Below are 18,506 nucleotides of genomic sequence, written 5' to 3' on the forward strand. Positions count from 1 at the left end.
TGCCCCAGATTTACAGTTTAAATAGATTTGGGAAAGTTAAGTAACTTGCCCAAGGTCACAATCAGCTGTAGAGTCAGAACTAAACCCTGTGCTGTCTAATCTTAATCATTACACTGTATTGCACTTATTATTACATAGATTTTTAAATATTCAGAACTTTTAGAAGATGAATAATATGAACAGTGCATACAACGGAAGTCAAAATGGTCCTTGGTATTGGCCAGGAGAGAAGGTCCTGTGGCTGGCCGGCATAAATATCCAGCATTTCCCTAGGGTTCTAGATGCCTCTGACTCTAGATGCTTCTAGATATTCTAGTTGCTTCAAACATTAATGTTGACCCAGCCATGATTGTGTTTTCACGAGCCAACTTCTCATTATTATTTGGTCCCACAACAACCAATAGTGTCTGGCCCTATGGGAGTTTGATTTCTTATAATTGATTAAATTTGCATCTAGTTAAATAAAAATTAACCAGGAAAAGTGTTTCAGGGGATTCTTTGGCTTTTATCACTGTACACTTAGTCTTTCAAAACTATGTATGTTACCTTCAAAGTGCACTTGATGAATACCCTAAAAATGAAGATCTATTCTAAAATGTAGTTACCAACTATCCTTTTGACCATCCTTACTTTATCAGTAAAACAACCTCAGGTATTCAGTTTTGGAACTGTCATTCAAATTAAGTGAACAGGCTTCATTTAAGGAACTATTTCTGTATTTCTGGAACTATAGCTAAGACGTATTCTAGAAGCAATTTGAGAGAATAAGTTGGCTAAACTCCGGCAGGTGAATTAGCTCTTCCCAAGGTGCTTCTAAATAAAGTTAACTTTCTAAGCCTCTGTTATACTCATATAACTGTGCCAGAACAGTTGTTTCTTTACTGTAGTTCTACCATTATTTAAACCTTTGGTAAGGCAAAACTAGATTTTAAAAAGTAGAGGAAACATTGGCTATGCATGTGGGCAGCATTTTTAACCACAGAACATGAGGATAGAATGAAAGCTGTAATCTCTCAAGAGCTTGCTCCCCTTTGTCCAAGAGATGAATCCTACCTCTTTACCCTCAGGAGCCTCTCTCCATAAAAAAATAATTCCATCATACTACCTTAGATAAATACAGTGAAAAGGCGAATTTCCTTAAAGTCCTTTATCAAGAAGTTTTTCAATGAAGTAATTATTTCTTTCTTAGTAAAAAACTAATCTTTATCCTTTGGAGAAAAATTAGAAAATGCATGTAAACAAAAGGGAGAATATAAGAATTATCTATAATTCAATCATCCAAGTAAACCTGTAACTATTGTGGCTTTCCTAGGATTTTTCTGTATATTTAATGGATTCATACTGTTGTGATTTATCATTTGCTTTTTCCTACTAAAATATATACTGTAAATATTTCCCATGTCATTAAATATTCTTCAATAATATGATTTTAATGGCTACCCAGTAAAAGAGGGCAAACATTCTATTAAATATTCCATTATGTGCTTAATCAAGTTCTCTGTGTCACAATTAGATTGTTTCTTAATTTTTCACCTTTAGGATAACACTACAATAAGCATACATCTAACAAAATCCTCCAACATCCAGAATTATTTCTTTGGCATAAATTCATAATAGTGGAAATAATGGCCAAGTGTGTGTAAAATTAGAAGTCTGTAATGAATTTTGTCAGATTGTCCTCTTTTAAGGTCTTACCCCACCAGCAATTTTATGAGATTCAAATTTCCTTGGACTCTCTCTATTATTGATTACTATATTTTAATTTTTTCCTCCATCTGAGGAATTATTTTAAATGATGCCTTATTTTATTCATGTTTCTTTTATTAGTGAGAATGAACATTTTTCTTATGCATTTTAGTGTTTACATTTCTTCCTTTTGAAAATATAGGTTTCTCTTTAAACCATCTCCAAGATTGTTATCTGTTTAGCCTAATTTGAACAGACATTTCCTTCAACATAATAAAAAAAATAATTTGAAGACTAATTTGAGATTAGCCCATGAAAACTGAGTACTGCAGTTCACTCAAGTTTGTAGGCATTTGGCATATTTTTAACTTCAGACAATCTCAGGATGCTGAGATTGAGCCCCACATTGGGCTCTGTGCTCAGCGTGGAGTCTGAGATTCTCTCTTCCTCTGCCCCTCCCGCTTGTGCTCTCTCTCTCTCTCTCAAATAAATAAATAAATCTTAAAAAAAAAAAAAAAGATCTGAACAAAGACTTGTGAGGAAAGGAAAGCAAATACATAACACCTGTGCAAAAGCAGCTTCTCAGTGTCAAACATCACTGCACCTCTCTGAGGGAATGGTGTTGACATAGGTCTATTTATTTGTTCATTCAGTAAATACGTGCTCAGGACTGGCATCAGGGGAGTGGGCTGTGATTTTAAGAAGTTAGGGAAGGCCTCTGATGAAAGAGGAAATATAAATGGAAACTTCTTGAAGAGGGAGCATGGAAGGAACACCCAGTATGGAACAGAATGAACAAGGGAGAGGAGTAGGAGCTGAGGTGGAGGTCAAGGGCCAGACCACAAAGGGCCTGCTAGGCTGACTGGAAGAGGGTGCCTGGAACTGCTCCTCACTCTCTAGGTAACTCTCTGTGCCTGGGCTGCTTCATCTATTGTATGGGATAATGACGCTTCCCTCAGTAAGTTGTTGTGAAGATACAGTGTGCTGATCCATCTAAGGTGCTTAGAACAGGGCCTGGCACTTTAAAGGGACAGCAGTTGTCCGTTATTATTATTATTATTTAAAAAGAGATTTCATTTGAGTGAGAGAGAGAACGAGAGAGAGAGAGAGAGAGCATGAGCGGGGAGGAGGGGCAGAGGGAGAGGGAGAAGCAGGCTCCCCACTGAGCAGGGAGCCCGGTGTGGGGCTCCATTCCAGGACCCTGGGATCATGACCTGACCAGAAGGCAGACGCTTAACCAACTGAGCCACCCAGATGTCCCCTGCTATGATTTTTTTAATTGCTATCCAGACTCTAAAGACCTGTAATTTATGGCATATCCATCCCACTTTGCTTATTTTGTATGTCTTCTTATATTCGGTCTTTTAAAATAATCATGCCTGAATCTCAAGTAACTTTGTTACTTGTTGTGGAAAATATTCATATTCATAAACTGATGTTTTCTGTCCTTCAAGAAGTGGGGTTATAGGTGACAAAAAGGAGTTTCAGTGTGGTCCTAGACTACTTCTGGAGCATCTCAGTACATGGATGAAAGTGATATTCTCTGCATAAGGCACTGAATAATTCCTAGCTTATTTCTCTAGGAACATGATCAACTTCAGAGAATATAGTGATTAAGAGTGAAGACTCTGGAGACAGATTGTGTGGGTTTGAATTTGAGCTTTGCTGCTTGCTCAGTGGTAGCCTTGGGCAACTTTTTAAAACTCTTTATGCGTTAGTCTCTTTATAACATTAGGAATGATAATAGTACCTCTGTCAGAGTTTCTGTTCTTTTTTTTTAAAGATTTATTTATTTGACAGAGAGACACAGCGAGAGAGGGAACACAAGCAGGGGGAGTGGGAGAGGGAGAAGCAGGCTTCCCGTGGAGCAGGGAGCTGGATGCGGGGCTCGATCCCAGGACCCTGGGATCATGACCTGAGCCGAAGGCAGACGCTTAAGGACTGAGCCATCCAGGCGCCCCCAGGGTTCTTTTTTGAGGATTAAATGAAAGCATAGGGAATACTACTTACAATATTGCCTAGCTTGTAGTAAATAATTAAGTACTATTACTACAATCAGTATTTTAAAGTGACCAACAGTAAATAAGTAAATGAAAATTGGAATTACCACATCAGGAAATTTGTCAGAAATATCTTTGACATTCTCATATTTCCCCCCTCTCACTACAACTAAGTGAAAATTGCCTCATCAGTGATTTCTTCCCATTGATCTTAATGCTGTGCTCCCACATTTGGTGGACTGACTCATGACTGCGTTCACTGAAGCCGGGAGACGGCAGCACACAGCTTCCTGGAAGACTTCAACGACCAGGCTCACAGCTGTGAGTGATGTGGGTCTCAGAGTCTCAGCTCTCGTTCTGGATACATTTTTAAGAAAATAAAAGAAACGGGTATATTCTGAAGGAAACATCACTGTGTATTGGAGCCAATTGCTTTAACTTGGCAGCTGCTGTTATTGTGACATGACTGTGGCTGTTTTTCCTTTCTTCCTGGAATATTAGCACAGGAATATTAATTTCTGTAATTCTATTATCTGCAAGGAGAGTGCTTGATTATTTGGAGCTCTGTGAAGAAGAGGTTCTGCAGACTAATCTAATCCTCTAAGAAAGTCTGAGAAATCTCTTGGATAAAAGGCTAGTGATAAATCAATGTGTGGTATCTCAATATGGAATAAATAATCAGATATCTGGGGGCAGATGGGCTTAGTTGGAGACAGGAACTGGGATGTTTCTGCCCTTAACCTTAGTGATGAAAATATTAGCATCTATAGCATTTACAATACATCTGGCCGCAAATACAATTATTTCTGGGCGCCTGGGTGGCTCAGTTGGTTAAGCGACTGCCTTCGGCTCAGGTCATGATCCTGGAGTCCCAGGATCGAGTCCCACATCGGGCTCCCTGCTCAGCAGGGAGTCTGCTTCTCCCTCTGACCCTCTTACCTCTCATGCTCTCTATCTCTCATTCTCTCTCTCTCTCAAATAAATAAATAAAATCTTTAAAAAAAAAAAGAGTAATTTAAAAAAAAAATACAATTATTTCTAATGTTGTTTAAATAGAAACTTCTGAGGCACCTGGGTGGCTCAGTTGGTTAAGCCTCCGACTTTTGATTTCAGCTCAGGTCATGATCTCAGGTTCCTGGGATTGAGCCCCAAGTTAGGCTCCAGGCTAACTCCAGGTGGGGGGGGTCTGCTTGAGGATTTCTCTCCATCTCCCTTTCCCCCTCCCCCCTGCTCGTGTGTGCCTGTGCATACTCTCTCTCTCTCTCAAATAAATAAATAACTCTCAAAAAAAAAAAAAGAAACTTCTGTGATGATGGAAATGTTCAATAATTGCACTGTTCCATACTGAGGAACCAAGTTTATTATCTTATTTAATCTTGATTAATTTAAAATTTAAAGCCACATGTGGGTAGTGCAACCATATCGGGCAACATGATCACTTAAATAAGTATAAGGTCTATTTTTCTCAAATAAGAAGAAATCTGGAACTAGAAAGTACAGGAATACTGTGGGTGCTTAAAGATATTTATTGAGGCAATGAGTTCCTTCAGTGTCCTTTCTCAGCAGCCCTAAGTTTTTTTTTTTTTGTTTTGTTTTAAGATTTTATTTATTTATTTGACAGAGAGAGAGAGATAGCAAGAGAGGGAACACAAGCAGGGGGAGTGGGAGAGGGAGACCGCGGGGAGCCCGATGTGGGGCTCGATGCCAGGACCCTGGGATCATGACCTGTGCCGAAGGCAGACGTTTAAAAACTGAGCCACCCAGGCGCCCCACAGCCCCTAAGTTTTAACTTTCATCCTCTTGGTCACAAAAAGGTTGCACCCTGATGCATTTACTCTGTATTCAACTTAAGAAAGAAGTTGGGTAAATCAGTTAGGCCTTTACCTTGAGAGGCTCTTCTGTATTAATCCCAAAGACTTTCACCTACCTCTACTTGGCCAGCACTTGTCACATGGCCACCTCTGCCTGTAAGAGAGGCTGGATGTTCCAAGTATTTCTCTTACTAACTTTTATTGTAGAGAAAGCAAAAGAAAGAGAAGGTTAGAGTGGATGTGGAGTGTACTGGTCTATGGTTTTGCCATAGCAGACATTTAATTAATTACCCTATGAAATTCCATAATTCCAGGCCTGGAGTAGTTGCTGTCTTTTTCAAAGATCTAGGTGATAAATTATAGATGACACTAGATTTGGGATTTAAGACTGTTTAGTACCATATAGAATATAGGACTAGAACTTTGATGTATTGGGATGATAGAGAATTTTACATTTTCGAAAAACTGACTAATGACTGACTAATGTAAGTGGACTTTGACGTATTAAAAACAACTTTGGTACTTAGGAAATAAAGATATTAGAGTTAGAAATTCAAAACTACCTGTCAGCATATATAAGTAGCTCATGGTTATGGGATTCGTGATAGGCATGGTTGGGTGTACCATGTGCCTGTTTGTCATCCTGCAAGACTCCCCCCCCCACCAACATTAATATTTATCCTCTCAACCATGAGCAAATATTTAAAACCTCCTTTTACAGAATGGGAACCTGAGGCTTATAGCCGTTAAAGTACTTGTCCAAAACTTCATAACCATTGTGTGGCAGAGTCACGATTCAGATCCCAAGTGTCAGAAGAAAGAAGCAGCCAGGGCTCTGCAGTCACTCAGCCTGGGGCTCACAGTCTGGTTCCTCTGTTTACTGTGTGATCTTTCAAAGATCCATTATCTGTTCATGTTTGTTCCCCTGCTGGAAACTCCTTAACAGTGGCTACCCTATTAGTTAAAATTGGCTCCCAGTACCTCACTCTCCACCCTGTATCCCCCCAGTGGGGGAGCGGAGGACACCTGCCCAAGACAATAGTTAAGAATTTCTTCTAATTAATCTTTAGCTCCCAGCAGGGCATCTGGCACATAGTAGACACTTAAGAAATAATTATTAACCTATAACAGAGATCAATAAACCTCCCATTTTGGGAGGACTGTTAGGTTATATAAAGATAAATAAATAAATACATGTATATATATATTTTTTTCTCTATGTTGGGGATGGTTGAGGGTTATTTTTGAGAATCTTTGGGTTTCTTAAGGCTTATTCATGTTCAGTGTAAATATATTCCAGTAATTTCTGTAATAATGTCTGTCTTTGAAGTGATGGTTATAGAGATTTATGTTCACTTAAAATGGAAACTAAGAATAGAAGGATTTCTGTAGCCTATTCTTTGTGTGTGTGTGTGATTAGAACTTTAGTGCCTTTATTTACATAATAGACGGGTATCTTTTATTCTCTTCAGCATTTTCCCCTGAAGTCATAATCCCTTGTAAAATGAATGTATCCAAAGGCCCATTGCAAAGGGTTGAAAGAAACTTCATGTATTATATAAACCAATGGACCGGTTTAGTTTGCCTAGCCTTCAAAGAGAACCAATAGGATTAAATTAGCATTTAAGAATACAGTTGTATATAGCACAGATGGGAATGAGAGTTATGTTTATCCCATACTCTCTTCAAATATAGAATTGTGCTCTTTACCTATCTGACTTCACTTCAGAACTAAGTGAAGGAACATTCATTACTATGTTTAAAATAGCTGGCTTGGTTTTAACATCTGCCTCAGGAAGAAAACTGTATTGATTTTATAATTCTAAGAATAAAGACTCCACTTACCTCTCTTTCCTCCTCTAAACACCTGCTGGGTGTAAAATGATACTCTACCTTTTCCGAAACAAAGCTGCTGCCTGTTTTATAGAAGTCATAAAACTTGGAGAACTAAGACAGATGCACAAAGTTTGGAGTATCTTAGAGCTAGCATTTCAGTTTATCTTCTTATCGTGGTCTTCCAAGTTCTGACAAAAATAATAGAGCCTTCTTCTGAATATTCCACTCTTGCAGTAGCAGTGGACTTCAGGGGTTTCCTGGACCCTCCTCATTTCAGGTGAAAATGGTTTGGAAGACTCTTTGTTAGTCCCTTATCAGTGGACAGGGACACAACCATATTCGAAATCCTGTTAGCCACCAGTCACTTTCCATAGGTTGTTTCCTATTCTTATAACTCTTTGAAGGAAACGTCATTGCTCCATTTTATGGACTAAATGCATCTCTGAATAATTAAGTAATTTGCTGTGGTGGATTAAATTCCTTCTAATCCTCCTATTGAGAGGAGGAATTTAATTCCCTTTTCCTTGAATTGGGCTGGACTTCGTGGCTTGTTTGAGCCATAGTCTTTGGCAGAGGTGATGTTCTAGGAATTCTGACTAGGTCATAAGAAGCCTTGTAGCTTCTCTCCACAACTCTGGGGCCACTTGTTCTTGGAGTCCTGAGCTGACAGAAGAAGTCCTATTATCCTAAGGCCACCAGGCTCTGAGGAAGCCTGAGATATGCTAAGCCAGCTGTAGCTCTTCTAGGCCCCAGCCTTTTGAGCCACCCCAGCTGAAATTCCAGTATCATGGAGCAGAGATGAGCTGTCCCCACTCTGTCCAGTCCAAATTCCTGGCGTAAAAAGTCATGAGATTTAAGAATAAGAAAAGGATGAACATGATGGTGATGAGGATAAATTGTTGTTTAAGCTAGAGCAGATAGCTAGAACACTTGCCAACTTCTAACCAAGGGTTTCTGACTCCAGAGTCTGTGCTCGGTAATCTCCCTATAACTGTCAGCTGCTCAGGTTCCTGTGATGCTTTATTAAATTTATGATTTTATGATTTATAAGCACAAAAATAGAACTGAATGTTGAATTTCTCTTATAGGAGAATTAAGTTAAAGCCAGTTTACAATAACTCTGGCGTCATGCTGCATTTTTCCTCATATCCCCTAATCCAGAATGGCTTTATATTATGTATCTGTTTCTTCGACTGTCTGCCTCTCCTCCCCCAGAATATAAACTCCATGAGGACTTTGTAGCTTCAACAGCATCTATACCAGTGTCTGGCATGAATAGGTGCTCAAGGAATATTCGTTAAATACATGAATTAATCAATGATTTACAGTGGAAAGATGGCATAGATATTATTCTTTCTGTATAGAATATAATTCTTATGGAAAGATATGAAAACCAGAATATTACAAAGATAATAAAGCAAATATCTGGGTGCCCCAAGCCCAGAATTAACAGATGTTAAGATCATACCATATTCACATCGACAGCTTTTTTCCTCTTAAATATTAGAAAGTTGAATCTGCCTATGTTTTCTTATCCCCCTTTCTCCTATCCCAGAGGCAGTGCTATCTGGATTCGACACATGTACTGTTATGTTTTTATTGCATATAACTTTATGTACAAACAATGTCTGCTTGGCTCTGCCTCGGAAATAAAGTATACCATAATTCCAATGCCTTTTCACCTGATCCTGCTACGCCGCTAGTCCAGTGCTTGTCATCTTTTATGCTCCATCTTGCTACTTGTTCCTGGCTTCTTCGTCTGTCACAGCATCACCTCAACACCACCATCTCTTCTCCACCCACCAGCCAGATTAATCCTTCCAAAGCATAACATCAGATTGCATAACCTCCCTCCTCCTAGCCCTTCAGTGGTCTCCATCACACCTGGAATAAAATGCCCTTGCCGTGATCACCAGGGTTCTGTATGACCCACTTCCCAGCGTAACTTCCAGCCTCCCAGTGTCCTTCCGTCCTGCACTTCAGGTGCCTCCTCTGGCTCCCTTGCTGTTTAGGGAGCACAGTGGGCACATTTCCAAGCACGTTTCCATCTCTGGGTCTTTACATTTGCTCGTCCTGCCCCCTGGATTACCCGTCCATAGGCCTGTCTCATGTGGCTCCATCAGATTTTGTTCGGAAGTCACTTCCTGGTGGGGGTGGGGAGACCAATCAATCTATAGTTAACTGTCATCAGGATCCTTTCCTAGGCTTTACTTTTCTCCATAAAGTGTCCCACTACCTGACAGAATTTGTATATGTATTATATGTGTGCATGCATTTATCTGTTTGCTGTTTATTCCCTAATGAGATTATAAGCTTTTGTTAGGTCAGGGATTCTATGATTATATCCTTTCTATGATTCTATGGTCACATCCTTTTGATGCCTAGAATAATGGCTGACACAAAGTAGATGCCCCCAAAATATGTGTTGAATAAAGAAGTATAGGAATATACTATTCTGTGTTTTTAAAAACTGTATATAAATTGTATCATACTGAATGTATCTTGTGGCAGTTTGCTTTTCTCAATCAACATTGTTTTCAAAATATGTCCCTGTTCAAATCTATCATCTTTCTTTCTTCCTTTCTTTCTTTCTCTCTTTCTTTCTTTCTTTCTTTTTCTTTCCTTTCTTTTTTCTTTTTCTTCCTTTTCTTTCTTTTCCTTCCTTCCTTCCTTCCTTCTTCCTTCCTTCCTTCCTCTCCATCCATCTATCTAGTCCAGTCATTTTAACTGTGGTAATTATTATCCCATACAGTTTATTTATCTGTCCCTCTACTTCTAGAGTATGGTTACTTTTAGTTTTTACTTTTCTAAACAATGCTGAAAGAAACGTTCTTTTAAATATGCTTTCCTTATTCGTTTTTCCTTGTAGGTATATAACAAAATAAACATTTGTGGGTTTTTTTTCCCCCAGTGGTTAGATTCATCTATAGAAGTGATTACATTAAATTCTTTTTTGCTCAGAGGATTAGTCTACCACCTACCAAAGGTCCATATGCAAACCTAAAAGTCATTTTAGGAGGGGAAAAGACCAACATCACAAAACCTTTTTCCTTAAAGAACAAGTTTAAACTATCTTTTAAATCTCATCCTTTTCTGTTATCATGCCCTAAAGATGTCTATGTTCTGCTGCCAAAATTCAAATGTAATGTTACCTCTAATTAAATTATTTTACTCTGATGTTATATGCATTCATGTTTGTGTTGGTGTAGATGGCAATATGATCATTTGAATTACTGTGGTCCCAACTGGCTTAAGCAAAACTAATATTCCACTGAATCATAGAGAAACTTTTCAGAGTTTTGCATTTTGCTTGCTAAGGTTTAAGAAAAGCCAATTTTATTACAAAATTGTGAACTTTGTTAAATGAAGAGGTGATGAGTAAAAACACTAGGAAAATTCATTGAGACCTATAATACTGAGGCATAATATAGACAATTTCCAAAAGAATTGGAACTCTCAATGTGCTTTGAAACAACATAGTTGACCAGTGGAGATGTCATGTGTTCTGAATATGAAGCTATGAATGTCTAAAACAGAGAAGAAAAAAAAAACCCTGCTTTTTGGGGTGATAATTTTGCTTTCCTCATTGTTAAATGATTCTGGAAAGAAAAAAAAAGCTGAGTTCAATTTACTTAATTTATAATTTATAACAGTTTGTACAGCCATTAATCTAATCTTTACTTCAACATTTAAAAAGTTGATTTGTGCTTAGGAAAATTAGTAAGTAATGTTAAAGATGAATGACAATTATACCTTAATAAAGCCAGAAAAAAAGTTGAATAGATTCAGAAAACATCATTTTTCATTTATCAGTTATTCATTGAGTACCTATTAGGAATCAGGTGCTATCCCAGATGCTGGGGACACAATTGTGGAAAAATACTTGAGGTCTCTCTACACTCTGTGAGCTCACTATCAGTGGGCGAGAGAGATAATAAACAAGTAAACTAATACTTAGATGAGATAATGCCCCAGGGTGCTGTGAAGTGCTATAAAGCTGATAACACAGGGCAGTGTGATTGAAAGTGAAGTGGGGGGGTGGTGCCTGGGTGGCTCAGATGGTTAAGCATCTGCCTTCGGCTCAGGTCATGATCCCAGGGTCCTGGGATCGAGTCCCGCATCAGGCTCCCTGCTCCTTGGGAGCCTGCTTCTCCCTCTGCCTCTCTCTCTCTCTCTCTCTGTCTCTCATGAATAAATAAATAAATAATCTTTAAAAAAAAAAGTGAAGTGGGGCTGGGGCGGGGGTGGGGGGAGCAGAATTGCTTGATCTGTGGTGGCCATGTGGGCCCGCTGAAGAGGTAACTCTTGAGCTGAGAGGTGAAGGAGGCGTCAGCCATGCAGACATCTAGTAACAGTCTCTGCAGTGGAAGGAGCAGCAAGTGAATAGTGCTGAAGGTAGGAACAGGTTTGCTCTGCTGGAGGAATACAGAGGTCTGTGTGGCTCAGGAAGTCAAGGAGAGGGTGGTAGAAGATGAGGTTGGTGGGAAAATGAAGGGCTTTGAAGGCTTGGATAGGACCTGCATCCTATGCTAGGAATTCCTAGATATACTTATAAATCACCAGAAAGGTTTAGCAGGGAAATGGGATGACCAGATTTATATTTGTGTGTGTGTGATATTATACATATATAACATTATATATTATAATATTAATAATGACTATTAATATAATAATTATATTATAATTAGTAACAATATTGTATGGGAGACAAAATTTTACTATCACCTTCTTAGGATTTTTCAGCTGGATCTAGGAATTAAACTGACATAACATAGAATAACTGAAGAAAAACATGTACAATTTGAGTGACAGGGGAGCCCTCATAAGGAAATGAAGACCCAAAGAAGTGGTAAAACCTACATGCATTTATGCTAGGTTGCACCATTGTGGAAAAGCAACTAAAATATACAGGGAGGCTAAAGAAAAACAAGAATTATTTTAGCAAGGTCTGTTTGCACACAAATGTCTCAGCTTTGACTCCAGGTTGAAAAACGTTTCTTTTCTTCTGGTACAGGGAAGCCATCTTTCCGATGGGAGATTTTATCTCTTTTTTTCAGGAAGAAAGGGCAAGATTAGACTGTCCTTCCTGCATCTGCTGTTTCCCAGGTGCCTCCAACCCAAACTAACCCCATGAGAAAGTAACATACCTATGGTCGATATAATAGTACATAACAAACCTATGTACACAGATTATATATAATATACGTATACAGTTGATCCTTGAACAACAGGTTTGAACAGTGCAGGTCCACTTATATGTGGACTTTTTTCAATAAATAAAGTAAAATACTGTAAATGAATTTTCCTTATGATTTTCTTCATTACATTTTATTTCCTCCCGCTTGGTTTGTTGTAAGAGTATAGTGAATAATACATATAACATACAGATATGTGTTATATATATGTTATTGGTAGGCTTCTGATCAACAGGAAACTCTTAGTGGTTCAGTTTTTGGGGAATCAAAAACTATACATGGATTTTCAACTGCACAGGGGGTCAGCTCCCCTAACTTCTGTGTTGTTCAGGGGTCAACCTGTATAATATAATAAGTATATACAATATATTTATATATTTTTATTTTATATATTTATATATTTTAGTGACCTTTCTGGCTACTATCTGGAGAGTAGATTGTAAGGGGCCATTAGTTGGAGAGGGCAACTCCTCAAGAGGTTGCTAGCAGTCCAAAAGAGAAAATGCATTAGTGAATTAGATCAGGCAAAATTTTTCAACCTAGGCACTATCAACATCTTGGGCCAGACCATCCTTTGCTGGGGAGGTGGGGGGCTGTGCTGTGCATTGTAGGATATTTAAGCACCATCTCTGGCCTCTTCTCACTAGATATCTGTAGCATCACCCACCTCCCTGCTCAGTTGTGTAACAGCCAAAAATATCTCCATACATTGCCAAGTGTCCCTGGTGGGGGCAAAATTGGCCCCAACTGAGAACTACTGTTGAGGTGATAGTATTGGTGGGAAAAAGAAGCCAGTTTTAATATATAGTTGGTGGTGGAGCGTAAATGACTTGCTGACTAATTGAATTTAGAAGGTCCAGGGTAAAGAAGACATTGGTTCTTGTACATGACCTCCATTTGCATGTAAATAACAATATTCTTTTTGCGAATTATACTTATCTTTAGTTTACTAATGCAGATCCTGAAGGACTCTTCCTGACAACAATGTCTTACTTGGGAGTTTTGTTGCTATTTATATGTGGATTTCTGAACACAGGGAACCACAATGTAATTTACTAATCTGTGTTTATCAGTTGTTCAGTCAGGTGTTCTCCCTAATTACTCTCTATAGTGAGGATCTGTGATGCTATGGAAGGAAACTAACTCTTCCTGGTAAATACCAGTACATCTGCTTAATCATTTATAATGGCCTGAATGATTCATATATATTTGTGTGACTTTATAAGCATGTTGGGGACTTGTAGGTATGAATTTATGTCCCAGATGAAGAGCTAGTACATTCTCTGTATGTAGGATGTGAAAGGGGCAGAGGTGACCATAAAACTATGGAAAGTGGGTATGGTTTGACTTGAAATAACAGGGAAATGATCTCTCCATTCTTTCGCTTTGCTCCTGAAGACAGGAGCCATCCTGTCTTCACCCCTGTAGTGTGTGGCCCTATCCCATCCCCTCCCTGTCTTCTCCCCAGGCTCAGCAGCCCCAAATATGACAAATGTTCTCCATGTGATATATTTCCTCACCTTTCAATGCTCTGATCACTTACTGCTCTGTAGGATGTGGTTGGACATATGTGCATGATCAACCATATCCTGTGGGCACCTAAACCTAAAATTAAGTTCTGAAAATGGTCAGATAGATTAAGAGTAAAGTGAGACTTTACTTCCTTTATTCTGGATATCTGTTTTTAAAAATCACACTAGTTTGTTTTTTTTTTTTAAGTCCACATGACTTTTTTTTTCTCTCCAAGGAAAAATTTAAAATAATCATGATTTTCTGTCTAAAAATGAAAATGGATACTATTTATAATGCTTATGCTATAAAAATATATTGGAGTTAGTAATGAAATTGGCATGAACAGAAACAACAGCTATCATTTCATGACTGCTGGTCATGTGCCAGGCAGCTAGCAAGGCCTTCGCATATGTTATTTCTAAAAGGCTTGATGCTTCTATCCAATGGATATTGTTATTCTCAGTTTATAGATTTGAAGACCTGAATTGAGAGGTTATGTAGTCTCACTCAAATTTGTATTGCTGGTGAGTAGTGTATCCATGTTTCAAACATAATCTGCTTGGTTCAAGAGCCTATAGTCTTAACTACCTCACTTTCTGCCCCTTTTAAAGTCAAATAGCCACCATTGACTGAATGCATCCCATTCTATTCCAGGGATTTTATGAATATCATTTCAATTACGTCTCACCACAACCTAATAAAATGGGTGATTTATTCCTGTTTTATCACTAAAAATATATAAGTTTAGGAGAAGTTTGATACTTTACCGTTTTTATCAGGACCTTATGATTTCAAGTGACAGAAAGCCTAGATATTAATAATTTATGTAAAGACGAAGGGTAGAACTGGCTTCCATCATGCCTGATACCAAAGGATATAACCTCCCTCTCTCCGTCTCTTGGCTGTGGTTTCCTATCTCTGTTCCTCTCACACATTGCCTTGCCTGTTAAGGTGGCCAAATGGCTTCCAGCAGCTGCCCCCTTACATCCTTTCTGCTTGCCAGTGCTTAGCCGACCAGCTATGCCTCTTTCCCTACAGTTCTTACACATTTCTGGAATTGAATACATTTTCCTTATTGGCTGGAACTGAATCACATGCTCCCCTGGGGACAGGGAAGTGGGGTCAACACAAGTCAAACTCCATGGAGTAAAGAGAAGTGATACATTGTGCCCACCTTCAAAAAAGGGATGACTGGTGAGCAAAACAAAACAAAATATCTGTCCATTATATGCACCTCTGATCCAGTAGCAGTAAATGACATAGTCAGGATTCAAATTCAGATATATAAAGCCCCAAAGCACTTTCTCCTATCCTTTACACTGATCTCTTCATCTCCAGATAATTGTCTTTAAAAATCCAATGTGATATAATTTTTCAATTTCTGGAGCTTTTGTGAAAAAAAAATGTCATTTTGTTAAAATGACATTTGAAATCATCAGCATGCTTGTGATATATCTTTTAACAGAAGTAAAAAGCTATCAACATACAGGAAAATATTATTTCTAGAAGATAGAAATTCTCTAGGTAAAAAAATGTAATGATTTGTTGTCTAATTTCATAGTATATTTTTACATTGAATAAAATGTTCTTCTTCATATCTCTAAAATAAAGGATATTTAGCATAGAATGGACTTTCTCCTCACCTTTCATTTTAGGGCTGCATTACTATTTCCTGTCTTTCCCACTAGTATAAATAGTCTTCAGCATTTCAACAATCTTTAGTTCAGTATCTTTGACCTTTGACTTTGGGGATTGTACCCTCGCCTTTGGAGAAATTAAGCAGAGGAGTGTAAGCAGAAAGAAATAATATAAACTAGTAGAAAGTGCTGGATTAGGAACCAGGAAGCCAGGATTATGGTCCCAATTTGACCCTCCCTGTAAATGAGGTAAATGAGGGATGGCAAATGAAGTTCTTTCTGAAATGATCACCTACAACCCTCTTATATAAAGTTTTTTATTTTTTTAAAGATTTTTATTTATTTATTTGACAGAGGGAGAGCACGAGAGCAGGAACACAAGCAGGAGGAGTGGGAGAGGGAGAAGCTGGCTTCCTGCTGAGCAGGGAGCCCCATGCAGGGCTCTATCTCAGGACCCTGGGATCATGGCCTGAGCTGAAGGCAGATGCTTAACAACTGAGCCACCCAGCGCCCCACAACCCTCTTATATCTCTTTAGTGGCTCTATTTTCACCCTGAGTGCAGTGTAGCTTTTCAAATTACCAGTAAAGCAATATTCATTCACTTAGACAAAATGTATTGAGTATCTATGGAAAGGTACTGTGGTAGATATGGTGAAGGTTGCAAGATGACTTCACAAGAGCATCTGTCATACCTAAGATGCATTGACTGTCTAATATGTGTCTGACACTGTGCTAGAAGGTAGGGCTATAAAGATGCATATGAAAGCCTTAAGGGGCTTATCGTTTAGCTGGAGAGGTGTGGGCAAAGAGAAAGGTAAATAAATATACAAGGAAGCGTATACAAGGTGCCATTTAATAGGACAAGCAAGTGCTTTAGGCATTCAACTTCTAATGAGCAGTTCAGACCTTTGGGGACTGTTCACACATCAGTTGTAATAGGGTAAATCTAATTGCTTCCATGAATATCAGCCTAAAAATGAACATAGGAGATCGAGTAGGTATACAAATACTAGAATGTTGACTATGTCCATATCCAGAGTGGACTAAATAAGGAAAGAAAAGGATTAAAAAAACCCATCACAGAGCAGAGAAATGGTCATGTCTTCATATGTTATAAAGTTGTCCAGTGCAGGAGCCATGAGCTCGTACCAACATGCGTTGTAAGTGAGATATATACCCCGAATTTCCAAGATTCAATATGAGAAAAAAATGCAAAATATCTCACCAATAATTTTTATATTGACCACATGTTGAAATGATAATATTTTGGATGCACTGGGTAGGATAAAATCTTAATAAAAGTAATTATTTTTAATGTGGGTTCTAGGAAACTTAAAATTATATATATGGCTTATATTTTATGGCTATTGGATAGTGCTATTCTACTTGACCAGATTAAGAACTAGGAATGCTTTATAAATCCCACTTTTTACCAGGTCTCAACTCTAAGTTGTGAGGAAGCTCTAGATTCCTTTATTTCTTTTTTTCCCTTTATTAACATATAATGTATTATTTGTTTCAGGGGTACACGTCTGTGATTCGTCAGTCGTACACAATTCACAGCGCTCACCATAGCACATACCCTCCCCAATGTCCATCACCCAGCCACCCCATCCCTCACACCCGCCTCCACTAGATTTATTTCTAAAGCTTGGTCACTAATTTCAAAATGTGTTTGAGGGTTATTGGGTAAGAGAACTAATACTGAGCACCTACTCTTTTCTGGGCTGCCATATAAAGTAGGTTTCATTATCCTCAGTTCAAAGGAGGCTCATTCAGATTAAGTAACTTGTCCTAGGTCCATGGAGAGCAAATGGCAGATTCTAACCCAAGACTATCCTGCTCCAAAGCAGGTACTCATCTCTACACTCAGCTGTATGCCCCAGGTACTGCCACTAAACTGGCGCTGCCTGAGTACTGGAATGTTAGGATGTCACTCGTGCATTTTCATACCTACACACAGAAAAGAAGACAGTGCAGGGATCAGGAGCAAGGGCTTTTAGTCACCAGCATGGGACTTTAAGCCTGAGTCTTCTGCTTTGCAGCTGGGCAAATTGTTTAACTATTCAGAGATTTGGTTTTATCATCTGGGGGTGACAGTAATGCTGTTCTCACAGGTTTGCTGTAAGTGTTAAATCCGATGATATTTATTAAGTACTTAACAGTGCCTAAGAGTGCCACAGTTTGGATTCAGTAGATGACCACAGCATATTTAGGACAGGAGGCCAGACATACAGCCTTTGGTGCAGGGCCCCATAGCTTGTCTGATAGGCCTGGAGTTGGGTTAGCACTGTTCTTAATTTACCAGCCATGTGAACTTGAGCCAGTTACTTAACTTCTCTGTGCCCCAGTCACACCTACATATGAATTGGATTTAATAAAAGTCCCATAATATATATATATATATATATATATATATTTAATAAAAGTCCCATAATATATATATATATATTGGGCGCCTGGGTGGCTCAGTCGGTTAAGCGTCTGCCTTCGGCTCAGGTCATGATCCCGGGGTCCTGGGATCGAGTCCCGCATCGGGCTCCCTGCTCTGTGGGGAGCCTGCTTCTTCCTCTCCTCCCCACTTGTGCTCTCTCACTATCTCTGTCTCTCTCTCTCAAATAAATAAAATCGAAAAAAAAATTAAAAAAAATATATATAAAATATATATGATACACAAAGGTTCTTAGAATACCACCTGGAGCAAAATAATGGGAAATGATAGTTGCATTGTTGCTTTTGCTGTTGTTAATATTTAGAAGACATTTGCTTTTTAAAATTGTATTTATATTTTTGGCTTTTTATTCTTTCAGCTTTTTAATTGGCTTTGT

General features: G+C 38.6%; 1 protein-coding gene across 3 annotated transcripts in view; it reads left to right on the plus strand.

Annotated features, from left to right (window-relative positions):
• OXR1 (oxidation resistance 1) overlaps window positions 1-18,506 on the plus strand; it is a 455,727-nt gene that overhangs the window by 145,561 nt on the left and 291,660 nt on the right. The window lies entirely within an intron of this gene.

The sequence above is a fragment of the Zalophus californianus genome, chromosome 4 (assembly GCF_009762305.2).
Source record: "Zalophus californianus isolate mZalCal1 chromosome 4, mZalCal1.pri.v2, whole genome shotgun sequence".
In the NCBI taxonomy this organism is placed as follows: Eukaryota; Metazoa; Chordata; class Mammalia; order Carnivora; family Otariidae; genus Zalophus; species Zalophus californianus.